At 39.5% G+C, this 14,152-nt stretch overlaps 1 long non-coding RNA gene across 1 annotated transcript; it reads left to right on the forward strand.

Moving 5' to 3' along the window:
• The first annotated feature begins 7 nt into the window (after positions 1-7).
• Positions 8-13,632, forward strand: LOC116858617. Its single transcript, XR_004380965.1, has 5 exons — positions 8-45; positions 5,657-5,844; positions 8,721-8,871; positions 13,022-13,121; positions 13,612-13,632. It is a non-coding gene; the product is annotated as an uncharacterized LOC116858617 (long non-coding RNA).
• Positions 13,633-14,152: the final 520 nt, after the last annotated feature.

Genomic DNA, 14,152 nt, shown 5'->3' on the forward strand with positions numbered 1-14,152 from the left:
ACCATCCAGCATCTCAATACTGGTTTTACTCCTCAACAGTCTAAGGTTTGTGCTCCTTCCATGGTGATCAACAGTTAGGTCATAAACATTAGATTGTGGCATCACTGGCTGAGTCAGTTGGGAGGAAGCTGGGCTGGAAATACAGCTGAAAGTCTCTGTTGACAGATGCCTTCTTAATCATGGCCTGCGTGGGGAAAGGAAAACTGCTGGGCCCACCCCCGGCCTTGATTCACAGACCTGGACTGCTCTGGAGGAGGCTGGGAAAGCCCATCCTTGGGGAATACCACTTTGCCCTCCCCCACACTTCTCACAGGATAGCAGCACAACTCAAGAGGAGGGGGGAAAAGGGATAATCTCTTTCTGGTTACTTTTTGGGTATCAGCAAAGAAAAACAGTGTTCACCATCCTTTCAACATCTTGTGCTGTTCCCTCTTAAATAGCTTCTATTATTAGCATTGCCTCTTACATGGTGCATTCCTTTTTGATAGGGTACCTGTTCCATTTTATTGGCCTTGTCTATAGAATGGGCATCATAAGAGCTCACCTGTTAGAAGGCAGGAGGTGGGGATACACAATATTGTTATGTTTCCTTTCACCACATTTTCCTATCTCTTTGGGGGGCACCTGGGTGGCTCAGTCGGTTGAACATCTGACTCTTGATTTTGGCTCAGGTCATGATCTCAGGGTCTTGAGATGGAGCCTCGTGTCGGGCTATGCACTGAGCATGGAGCCTGCTTAGGATTCTCTCTCTCCCTCTGGCCCTCTCCCCCTGCTCCTGCTCACAGGAGCTCTCTCCGGGGGGGGGGGGGGAAGATCTGTCTCTTTTAAGCACTGCGGACTACTAGAAATTTTACCATTTAAAAACACAATTTCCTGGGGTGCCTGGGTGGCTCAGTGGATTAAATCCTCTGCCTTCGGCTCAGGTCATGATCCCAGGGTCCTGGGGATTGAGCCCCACATGGGGCTCTCTGCTCGGCAGGAAGCCTGCTTCCTCCTCTCTCTCTGCCTGCCTCTCTGCCTACTTGTGATGTCTCTCTGTCAAATAAATAAATAAAATCTTTTAAAAAAAACCACACACACAATTTCCTGAGTCCATATTTCATTGTAGAAGAATTGATAATATTTCCAAGTTTGGGTTTTTAGAGAGTGTGATATCAAGAGCCACTGTGCATTAATTAGGCTGCTAGGAGACTGGTCAGTGAGAGAAACAATGTCCTTCCCTGTGTCCCCTATCAAGAACTGCATGGTATTCTTGCCAGTCTGTTTGGCTTTATCATCCGGTCATTTTAAACCTGCGAGAGAACATTCCATTTGAAGATCAGGTTCTATCATTTCACTGGAATGCAATGTAAGACCACAGAAACTGTAGTACAAACAAATTTACCATGGCTCAGATTAATAATAGATAGCACGTAAATGGTCAGCCCCACTGTATTCCCTCCCTGCTAAGGATAGAAGACATGACATTAAGTTGAAAATCCAGCCAGGCACCTCAGACCAGAAGGAAGGAAGCCATTTCTGGCCTTAAGGTTACAGATGAGCTTGGGATGTTTGCCTCCTGGGGAGAATCTCGAAGATTTGCCTGCGAGAGCATATTTGAATGGTTAAGATGAAGTTCTGACTGAAGATGGGGCACAAATTGATATGATTGCCAAACATTTGTTCAAGACACAAGTGTGTCGAAGTTGTTGTAAAGTGGCTCCATGCATTTCTCACTGCTATTAAGATTGTTGTTCATGACCAGGCTACTTTTATAAAACACACACAAATTCTGCTGGTTGGAAGATCAGTGAGGAGTTAGTTATTACATCTCTCTTGTTTTGCTGAGGAGAAAACCCAGGCACAGAGGGGTCCTTGTCAGGTAACCAGCAGAAGAGCTGAGTTTACCATGGGGACCCTCTTGGCTCCCCGTACCATGTGCTTTTACTCCACCATAGTTTTTACTAATAGTATAAATCGATTTAAGATGTAGCTCCAGTTGGTAGGAATTTTGTTTACTTCATGAGCAGCACTGAGACAGAAATATGAGAATCTTTGGGAATTGGCAGGGCTAAATATTACAATTTAGAAGAATAGCTTAAGCAAATACAAAAGAGGAAATGCTATTGAGATGAGTTCATTTCTACTCACTAAAAAAATTAAAAAATTAAACTCAAGATCCAACATTTTCCTTTACTTCGCCCAACATCAGACGCTTTACACAGCAACTCCCCAAACAAATCCCTTTCATACTTTTCATCTTTCCAACGAAGGAATTTATTTTAATAACTAATCTTGAGTTTATTAACTTCTCTTAGAGAAAGTTCTATTTCATCTCTACAACTGCAAAATTTAACCTAATTTTACCTCTCTCTTCTTTTACCATTCCTTAAATGGATAATGCTGACTGATTTTAGAAGATCTCCAACAGCTTTAATTTCTAAGATATAAATTCTTTTCCCTCCTTTCTTCCTCCTCTCCTCTCCTCTCCTCTCCTTTCCTTTCATCTTCCTTCCCTCCTGCCTGCCTTTTGGAGGGTAATCTATCCATTTTACAGAGGAATCCAGTTGAATTGTTCCTACATAGAAGCTACATTTGAAGGGCCTCCTCAGTTCGACTATTGATCAGAAGTCATTCCTCTCAGATTCATTTACTTATGAAGAACTTATGGAGCCAGTAATTATATTAAATGATAAAATTCTCCCCTAAAGCTGATATTAATATTATTATATCTGTCTTCTCTCCTGTTTTGGTCTCTCTAGATTCTTTGCTGGGTGTCTAGCAAAATCATAATTATAGTAAACTCCCCATGAAGTCTGAGTAGGCACCTTCCTAGTTGGTTTGATTTAGGGGGTTCCAAAAGGCAATTTTTATCCTAGTTTTTTTTTCTGTTGATCAATGGGAAACTAAAATTTCAAGTAATGGACTACATTGTTCAAATTAAGACATAATTTCTAAAACCTTCTATCAGTTTGCACCTGGCAGGCTCAAAGTATTAACCCATTAGAACCAATGAGTACATCAGCCTTATATCTTGAATCTCAGCATGGAACAGAAGGTTATATGTTTATAGTAAGCCCACATGGTCTAGATTGATTATGTTGAGAAAAGAAGTCCATGTTGGACAATAGCAGTGGAAGATTAAGGTACAAATAAGAGAAGGTGCCAAACAGACCCTGAATAAACGCAGTTTTCTCTTTACCTGTCTTGAGAGGCTGTTACTTGTATTTCTGGCATCTTTAATACATCTATTGACTTCTTTCTCAAAAGTCTTCAGTGATGTTAATCGATGTGTGTCTTCAGGTTAAGTCTAAAGTGTGTATCATTAAATGAGATTTTGCTAGGTCCAGAGGTCCTTTTAGAATAGTATATGTGCATTAGATTAGGTAACAATTTTGAAAAACAAAACAAGAAAGCTGGTAATCAAGTTTTATGATGGTTTACATATGTCAGGGGAGGCAAGCAAGGCATGGAATATAAAAGAAAATGGAGTTTAGGTCATTTTTTAAGTTAAGAAAAAACAAGTTGGAATGAGGAGACTGGAAATACTAGTACAAGCTAACCATACATTTTAATTCTAGAGATAACCTGTTAGAAAATAGGTATCAGCTCAGCCTAGTGAAAAGACCATTGTGGCCTTGCTCTCATTGCTGTTCTTTTCAGATAAAGCAACAAAATGCATTTTAGTACAGGACCACTGTGTGTGTGTGTGTGTGTGTGTGTGTGTTGAAGCTGATTCTGTAGACACAGATAAACTATGAGCTCTGCAATATATACCTAGTTTTCACTTGATGATCAATGATCCCTGGTAGCTATAAACAGCTGTTTATGTCCAGCAGATTAGAGAAAATCTAGTGCTATGCAATGACTGTTTTCTAGAAGATGATATTTCGGATTGGATTTTAGAGATTGGTTAAAACTCTGACAATTTTACTGTGTCGAGAACAGAGTGGTGTAATTCAAAATAAAGCAATCATTCCTCTCCTTTACCAATAGAGAAAGCTGGATATCATCAATTTAGATTATCAGGAAAATAGTGGCAAGAGTTCTAACAGTTAAATTTTACTTCTAAATTCTGGAGTTTGTACAATAAGAGTTGTAAGGATTATTTTGAAATAAAATATTTGAACACATGCCAAACGCATCCACCAAAGAAACACACATACATTGGTCATGAATTAGTATTTCATTCATTCATTTATTCATTCAAAAAATGCTACTTGGAACTACTGTATGCCTACTCAATTGTATTAGTCAGGGTTCTTCAGAGAAATAGAACTACCTAGATGTGTATATATCTTACTGGTTACATTTATATAGAGACATTTATTTTCAGGAATTGGCTTAGATGATGTGGAAGCTTGGCAAGTACAAGGTCTGCAGGATAGGCCTTCAGATTGGAGACCCAGGGAAGGGTTACTGTTTGAGTCTGTTAGTCTTGCTGGCAGAATTGCTCCTTGGCTTGGACAGGTTAGTCTTTTTTCTATTGAGCCTTTTAATTGATTGGATGAGACCCACATACATTATGGAGATAATTTGCTTTCCCAAAGGCTTCTGTTTTAAATGTTAGTTTTACTTTTAAAAAAAGTTTCACAGAAACATCTCCAAGATTATTTCACCAAATATTTGGGTACTATGGCCTAGCCAAGTTGATGCATAAAATTAACCCTGACATGAGGGCTAGGCACAGGCTAGACAGCCTCTAAACATCATGGAAATAGGCATCATCTCATGGAACTTACATTCTAGTGGCCTTTAGAAGTTTGAGACATGTTGCCATAGACTTTACAAAAAATACCCAAAGTTAAATTAAATTGGTAACATTCTTACCCTCATCTTTTGGTGATGATGATGGTAGTGGTGGTGGTTAATTTATAATCTTCCTGGGATTATGTGGATCAAGAAAGCTTATGCACTAATAATGGTAAAGAGGCTTTTTAAAAAATATATTTATTTATTTGACAGAGAGAGAGAAAGAGAGAACAAGCAGGGGGAGCAGCAGGCAGAATGAGAGAGAGAAGCAGGCTCTCTACTGAGCAGGGAGCCCGATGCAGAACTCGATCCCAGTACCCTGAGGGAGCCCGATGAGGGGCTCCATCCCAGGACCTGGGGATCATGACCTGAGCTGAAGTCAGATGCTTAACCACTGAGCCACCCAGGTGCCCCATAAGGAGTTTGTTGCCATTGTTGGCAAATGCTTGGATCATAAGGATCTTTCTGAAGAATAAAGCATTTTTTTCTTTATCTTACTAAGATTAGAGCGGTAGATATAATGATCATATAGCATTTTCCTAACACTTTCTGAAAATGACACAGGAGATCTCATTGAGCAGAATGAGACTGTGAGGGCCATGTTAAAATAGCAGACCAACTGTAATATCAAAGACATATAAGGAGTTTATGGATTTCTGCTTGTTTACCTGCACGGAAAATTGTCTGAAAGTCTGAAGTATACATTATACATAATTTGGCTGGTTTCCATAGTGTGGTGGTCATCACACCTGCCTGACACATAATTTGGCTGCATTTACAGGAAAATATTGGATTACCCTGTACCTTTGTACTTTTATCAAACAAGGAACCTATTGTCACCTTGCCATACCCATTGGTGAAACACAGAAGTTTTCCGTCTGTTTTTTACTTTGTTAATATTTTATTTTACTTTTTTGTCTTATAGTTTGTTTTTTCACTTCACTACACCTGTTTTCAAGTACTAAGTGAAATCACTCCTTATCCTTGGGAGAAAATGACACAAGAAATGACAGTCATGGAATCTTCTGGATGTGGGAACAGAAATAGTTCTCAAAATAAATCGTGGTCATACACAGGTAACTTCTTCTTGAGGTGACTTGGTGACGTCACAAGGTAGGCCCATCCCACCCATCTGGGATAGCATGACTTGGGCTGCCATGCTCATTGGGGACCTATAATTATAGCACAAAGACTAAGGTGCATCTATTAGAGCAAACTTTATCCAGATCTCCCTCAAAGATACATTCTGTTTTTCCAAATTACCTCACTTGGGGGCATATACCAGAAAAAGTCATTAAATATCTGGAAAGATACATAGAAGACCTAGTAACATTGTTTCCTCGGGGGTGGGAGCTGGGAACTCTGGGTAGGGGAAGGGCAGGGCTTACTTCCCAATGCACTCCTTTGTACTACTGAAAATTTACTATTTGCATATATTATCTCCTTAAAATTACCTACCTACCTAGCTGGTTAATAAGCTAAGTAAATTAATAAAATATAAAAAATCCAAAAAACTAGAAATACCTAGATCTTTTGTTAGTATTTAGCTACCTCCTCAATTTAACCCTTACATCAGTTATTTCCCTTCTTTCTTTCCTTCTCTCTTTCTTTCCTTCTCTCTTTCTTTCTTTCTTTCTTTCTTTCTTTCTTTCTTTCTTTCTTTCTTTCTTTCTTTCTTTCCCTTCCTCCCTTCCTTCCTTCTTTCTTTCCTTCCTGCCTTCCTTTCTTCCTTCCTTCCTTCCTTCTTTCCTTCCTATTCTCCCTCTCACTCTCCCTCCCTCCCTCCCTTTCTTCCTTCCTTCAACATATCAGTCACATTCTTGCCTCAGGTTCTTTCCAAAAAGAGTTTCCAGTACCTGGAAAATTCTCACCTCCAGTATCTGCATGACTTGTTCCTTGCTACCTTTTCTTTTTTTTTTTTTTTCTTAAAGATTTTATTTATTTGAGGGAGAGAGAGAGTGCATGAGTGGAGGGGAGAAGCAGAGGGAGAAACAGACTCCCCACTTTGCAGGCAACCTAATGTGGGGCTTGACTCCAAGACCCTGGGATCAGGACCTGTCCACTAGGCAGATACTTAAACAACTGAGCCACCCAGGCACCCTTGTTCCTTGCTACTTTAAGTTTTGAGTCAGATATCACTTTTTCAGTAGAGCCTACCTTCACTACCCAGTTTAAAACTGCAAGCTTCAAATAGGTGATGGGGATTAAGGATTGCATTTGTCATGATGGGCAGTGGGTGTTATTGTATGGAAGTGTTGAATCACTATATTGTACTCCTGAAACTTATATTACACGCTATGTTAACTAACTGAAATTTAAATAAAAACTTGAAAAAAATTAAATTAAACAATAAAATTGTAAGCTTACACTTTAGAATTCTTCATCCACTTTATTTTTTGTACGAAGTTCTTTTAAAATCCTGCATAATGTATTTATTCAACATCTTTATTGTCTGTATCTCAGTACTGAAAATAAGTTCTCTGAAGGCTAGGATTTGTCTGCTTAGTTTGCACCTGTTTCTGCAGAATCTAAATACTGTCTGGCAGTCATAGGTTGTCATGAAAAAAATTGCCAAACAAATGAGAGAGAAAATGAGTAAGTTTTGTTTTCCAAATTTGTTATGCTTGACTGAATATCATTAAGTGATTTGAGACTGACACATGTAGTTTTTAATTCTAATAATGATGACTGTTTTCCAAAAACATTCCTGAATGTATATTTTGAACATAGATTCAAGAATAACCTTCTCTCAGGATGTCTGGGGGCTCAGTTGGTTAAGCATCTGCTTTCAGCTTAGGTCATGATCCCAGGGTTCTGGGATCAAGTCCCACATCGGGCTCCTTGTTCAGTGGGGAGCCTGCTTCCGCCTCTGCCTCTGCCTGCTGCTCCCCCTACTTGCTCTCTCTCTCTAACAAATAAATAAATAGAATCCTAAAAAAAAAAAAAAAAGAATAACCTCTCATTTTTGCAAGGTAAAGAATACTTTTTCTTCTGTAACTTCACAAATCTGCCTAGCCAATATCCTCCTATTTGTTAACAGTACTTCACAATCTAAATTACTGTTATTAACATATCATCTTTTTGTTTATAGATTTTTAACTTCTGGGAATATTTTGGACATAATCATTCTGTTTTGAATGTAAACATCAGTGTTTACACTTCTCTATATTTTGAAGCTTTCAGTACTCATCACCTCAAACAGTCAGGGTTAATCATCTAGAGTAATCCACTTGCTACTTTAGCCAGAGGATTTCACATAGGGAATTAAGCACTGAAAAAACTCACTGGAGGAGTGAGGGTCAGAGCAAGCCTCTGTGACCTTGGGGCTAACCCAGGAAGTTCCTAGAAACTTAACCAACCACCTTATTGCAGCTGGCAGCCCTGAGACAGGCCATTGGCAGAAGAGCTCCAGAAACCTCTCTGAACCGCCATGTGCAGTATCGTCAGCATCGCCATCACCATTCTCATTCTCATTATTCTTGTCCATAAACACTGACAAGTTTATGTGATGGATTGTCCGTTGGACAATTAATTCTTTATTCCATCCTGTGTCTATGGCTTTGCCAGGGTCTCTTCAAGGGCAGAGTGTGGTTCTTCACTGCTAGAATTTGAACTCAGTCATATGACTTGTTTCCGTCAATAGCGTAGGAGCTGAAGTGACAGTTTGCCAGTTCTGAGTCTAGGCTCTAACAGCTCTGTGCTTCCCCTGGCACCCTTGCTCTTCTCCCGTGGCTGTGTTAGGAGCTTCCTCCCAGCTTGCTCCTGCCCCTGCAGACTCAGTCCCGGAAAACGTACACACTGGCCAGAGCTGCCTCCGTCAATCCACAGAAACACAGCGAATAACAAAGCCATACGGCCAAGCCCAAGCCTGATGCTCTGAACCCCATTCTGCTCACGTAGGAGTAAATAATAATAAATGATGGCTGTTTGAAACCTCTGTATTTGGGGTAGTTTGTGGTGTAACAGGTGAACTAACACATTTCATTTAGATAGACCTCTACAGAAGACCAACCACGGACAGAGTCGAGTGATGACACTTGCTCTCTGGCTGAATTATAGTAGAGGTTTTGCCCGCATGCTGACGCCTCTGTGAACATGGCCCAGAGCAGTGCTGCAGAAAGTGAGTGAGCGTGGGGAGAGGTGAGGCTTGCTGCCAGTTTCTGCCTTCTGTGTTTGTGCCACCTTCCCCAGTCTGCCAGCTGGTGCAGCTGCACCCTTTGGACAAATGATACAATATCCTGGGCATTAGCCGAATGGTACCACACATGTGAAGAGCCACAGCTGCTCTTTGTCGTGTTTCTTGCTGTTCTTGGCTCCGTTGCCATGCCTGGAGGTGGCACAGATTTCTACACGTGAAGTGTGTCTTTCCAAGATTCATAGATAGCATGTCTTTTCAAGATTCTCAAATTTGATCAAGGCTGCCACTAATGATGAGGACTGTGCATTTGGAAAATAGGCCAGGTTCATTTTTGCATGGTCTGATTTTTTTTTTCCTGAAAGTAGTTGTGCAAGTAACTAAATCATATAAAATAATGTTATAATATCATATAGCTCACCCTTCCTGGAAAAAAACTAAAGCCTCACCCATATCTTAATGTATTTTTTACATTTTTTTTTAAAGGTGGGAATATTTGTTCTTTGTTCTTTTTTTTTTTTTTTTGCTTTATATATTGACATTCATACCAGCACATATGTGGATAAATCCTGTGTGTTAATCATTCAATAAGTCAAATGTATAATTAGTGTCCTTTTCTAAGTAAAAAGGTGATTTATTCTGCATGGGTGTCCTTAGATCATTGAAAATCATTATTAATTAGTACATGCTTCTGGTGACTTTGATCCAACTCAAAAATTTCTGAGCTTGATTTGAAATCTAAAAAAGAGAGAGTAAGGATAAATGTGAGCCCAACAGAATAGTGTCACATTCCTAGTCCATCCAAAAATTAAAGTTTTTTTTTTTAATTGATTCTTATGGAGATGGGAGAAGGCATAAAAAGAGAAAAAAGGAAATAACATATCTGGTCCAGCCAGGGTTCATAATTTAATGGGATGGACTACAGTCTCCCTTCAGAATATTATCAGTGAGAATGTAGACAAATAAATAGATGGAGTAGTTGTTTACAAAGCTGCTTACAAAATAAACACTTGGGGAGTTTTTTAAAACTATCAGTACCTTGCCTCACTCAAAGCCTTTTTTTTTTTTTTTTTTAAGATCTTATTTATTCATTTGAGAGAGAAAGGGAGAGCTCACCAGCAGGGAGAGGGGTGGAAGGACAAGCAGGCTCCCTGCTGAGTGGAGAGCCTGAATGTGGGGCTCCATCCCAGGACCCTGAGAGCATGACCTGGGGCAAACACAGACATTTAACAGACTGAGTCCCCCAGGCGCCCCCCGCCAAAGCCTTCTCATTAGTTGGTCCTGGGTGGGATCAAGGAGTTAGTACTTTATGGAAGCTCCCCACATGATTCTAGTGTGCAGGGTTAGCCTGGCTAGTACATGGCATTTTGAATTGATGTTAAGTCCAAGAGGATGCTAAAATAGATACCCCACCTATTTTCAGACTTCTTTAGAGGATTTGAGGTTACAAGCAGGGTTTGAAAAGGAAGAAGTATGGATTGACATAAAAAGGTGTTTTCCTTTTAAAATCAAATTCCACCAAGGATGCCTGGGTGTCTCAGCCAGTTAAGTGTCTGGCTTCCACTCAGGTCATGACTCCAGTGCCCTGGGATCAAGTCCCACATCAGGCTCCTTGCTCTATGGGGAGCCTGCTTCTCCCTCTCCCTCTGCCTGCCACTTCCCCTGCTTGTGCTCTCTCAATCTCTCTATCTCTATCTCTCCCTCTGTCAAATGAATCAATAAAATCTTTAAAAAAAAATCAATTCCAACATTTGGATTTTCTCAAGTCTTACCATTTCAATCAGCAAAACTTAGATTCATTAATTTGTGAGATGATGATCTTCACCCGCTAATTTCTTTTATCAGTATTTTTACCAAATGTTAGTCTAGATAGCATTTTCTTATCTGTCTTCTTTGTAAAACTATGACTTCACTCTGTGATGTGCTGGAACAGTGTATGGTGGCTTGCAAGAGCTGACCGTGCATGTTTTGTTCCAAGTCTTATGTTCAGGAACATTGGGTTGGTAGCTTGAAATTAGCCATGGTAAAAAAAGTGTTTGCATCATGGACATTAGCGAATGCTAAAAAATCAGATGCTTTCGGATCCCAGAGAGGACTATTAAACACTTAGTAGCACACAGCTGATTTCAGGAGAAGAGAATTATAGCACATAAGTTGATTTTTAAATTCTTTTTCTCCAATATCTTCAAGTTGAAAGTCTCAATTTTTAAGTATCTATTGATCTGGGAAAAGTAAACTTACATTTTCCAAGGATGTCTCTTGTGTATTTTTATTTCTTACTGAATTCTCCTCATCTTACCCCTTCCACCCACAACAGAAATTCCCACATAGTCTATGCTGAGAATAGATTTACTGGTATTAACTTAAGAATCGTTCTATGGGTTCTGTGAGAACCCATACCACAGTGTTCAATTTTTCTTTTCAGCTACACAGCAATCCTTTTTTGTTTGATGAGAAAAGATAACCAAGAAAATAAATTAACAGTCTTATGATTGACCCTTTTGGGGGGTTTTGTTTTGTTTTTATTGTTATTCAAGGAAACCCAAAATGAAGCAAAATAATCAAATTTTGCCAAAGAAAACATTTCCAACCATTTCAATTACTGTTTTAATTGGCTAGGTCTGGCTGCCAGATTATCCTCTAATCTCTACAAGAATGTTATTTGGGAAAAGTTTGAAATATGCCCTGCATGGAAGCCACATTCATCTCTTCAGCACATTCTAGTTGGAATAACTCTCAGCATACTGGAATCATATTAGAGTAAAATTGGGAGTTCCTGGAAGAACATAATCCATAGAACATATAAAAGCCCAATTCACTATCAGCATATTATTGAAAAGTCTGAAAAATGTTGCATGCCCAAGTCCAAGATAAAGAAAAATGAGGATATTGAGATGTTTGTACAGCAAATACCTCTGGACTATGAGCAGATGTATGTGTGCGCCTGTGTGTGTGTCTGTGTGTGTGTGTCTGTGTGTATATTAAGGAACATAACAACAGAAGGAGGAAAATGATTGCAATTACTCGAATGGTTTCATGAAAGCATCTGGGGATGTGGGATGTGTTCTATGAAGACTTTATGGAGAAATTGTCCCAGATGCTTATCAGACTTTGTTTGGAGACAGGAAGAGGCTTTTCTTATTTGTTTTAGCTGAGTCTTGAAAAGATTGATTTTAAGACAAGATTATGACATTTTCAGACTGCCATATCAGTGTGTTCTCATTCAAGTGGGATGAAGAGTTACTGTGCACATTATTCTTTAAAAGTTATTTGTCATCAGATTCCACAAATAGACTCCAGAAAATACACACACACACACACACACACACACAAAATATGTGTGGCTATGATAATCAGTTGGGCTTTTACCATAGACTAGTCTCTTTAATAAATTTGGGTAGTCAGGCTCTGTATTGAAATTATGAAATTTAAACTAACATGAAGTTCACCAGCATCTGTTTCCTATGTTGGGGCAAGGCCACCGGGAAGAAGCATGCATAATTGTGCAGTTGAAGCCAGAAGTTTTGTTGTGGCCTCTCAGAGTACATACATCTCTAAGAGTCTACTCTGTGGTGTCATTAAGGGGTGTGGAAAAGCTGCTTTGTACTTCACAGGATTAGGTGACTGAAACAGGGGTCCCATGCATTGATATTCTCCAATCAGCTTTTTTACAGGGGTCTGCTACAGACAAAGAAGTCGCTTGAAAATCCAGCCCCCATCATTTAATCCCAGAGTAGCACTAATTCATCAAAAATCATAAATGTAATGAATCTTTAGATCTGAAGTGATCAAGGGAGAACGGGTTCCAGGAGAGAGAGAGAGAGGGAGAGAGTACAAATTATGTTCAGGCCAAAATAATATCGAGAGTCCCAAAGCCCGTATCAACCATTTCTTACCTTTCTGATCAGTGACACATTTATACAGACAACTAACAGATCTTCTCAGCTTCTCACTGGCACTTGTGATGTCCCAGACTTAAGAGAAACTGGCTGAGAAGCCAGATGTGGAACTCTTCAACTCAAGCTGGATCACTGCTCCAATTTCCCTCAGTCTTTGTTGTTTCTAACAAACTTATATCTGCATTATATCATTATCAGACCGAGCAGGTTTCTAATATATCTCCTGTGTCTTCTCACTTATCCATCCCACACACAGATTTTTCAGTAGAGATTAAACAAATGGAATGGAGTGTGGCAATAAGACCAGCCCTTTCACCTCAGTTCCTCTGACAACCAAGTGAGAGAGACTGCTGCTGGTGGGTCCTTAACAACTGTGGGGATTCTGACTTGAACTGGACCTTGAGCAATTCCCACATATAAAGCACAATAAAATTGAAAGTCTTTCACTATATTTAGGTTCTGAAAGTTTGTGGGAGATGTGAAAATCCACACATGCCCACATATGAAGCACATACATGCTGTTGCTTGCTGTGTCACCGAAAGAAGTGTGTGAGCCACTGTTCTCAAGTAAGAGACAGCACAGAAGAATTCATTTCAGCCTGAAATGTCTGATTCAGCCACTAGCCATCAGCCACGCAGACAACATCAGGTCTTACTTTGACCTAGCTGTATAACAGGATGCACCAAGTTCCTTCACGGACGTGAAACTTTAATGAATCTTTAGGTAGAACTCAAATGTCAAAAAGTATTTTTCCCATAGTGTAAATTTCTTGACAGGATAAAAAATTTCTTCTTTTTGAGGAAACCTGTGTTTATTATATATCCCCATACCATTTTGTTGTTGAGAAAGGAGGAATGAGAGCAGTATTCAAAAATTATGGAAGACTTTGGAGGTGAGCACCATGTGTTTATTGTTGATTGGAGTGGACCTTTTCTTGCCCTCCATGTATGTGCTAAATGAAGTAGGATGTGGTTAGTCATGTGGTTTGTAGCTGAATTAGATTGTCCATGGGAATCAGTTTCTTGGGCTTATAACAGAGACCTTAAGTAATATTTTACAAATACTGAAAGAGAAGTCTTTCTCTAGATAAACACCATAGAGCAAGAATTTGGGGATGCTAATTAACATTTTACATTTATAGAGATTTTATAGATTTCATACTTTGAACAAAAACCTGACATGATAGCCAATATAGGAAAACTAACCTGACATGGTAGCCAATATAGGAAAACTAACAAAAGATTCACATGCAGTGAGCGTAGTGTTCCTACAGCAGGAAATAATTATGGTCAGCAATGTTGGGGTAGAGTCATCCCAAAGTTAGCTGACTGTAGTGGATTAAGTTCACATCTGGCTGATACAGACTATCCAAGTCTGATTCTGGGA

This window comes from Lontra canadensis, unplaced genomic scaffold (assembly GCF_010015895.1).
Source record: "Lontra canadensis isolate GAN:19392208 unplaced genomic scaffold, GSC_riverotter_1.0 scaffold141, whole genome shotgun sequence".
NCBI classification, from domain to species: Eukaryota; Metazoa; Chordata; class Mammalia; order Carnivora; family Mustelidae; genus Lontra; species Lontra canadensis.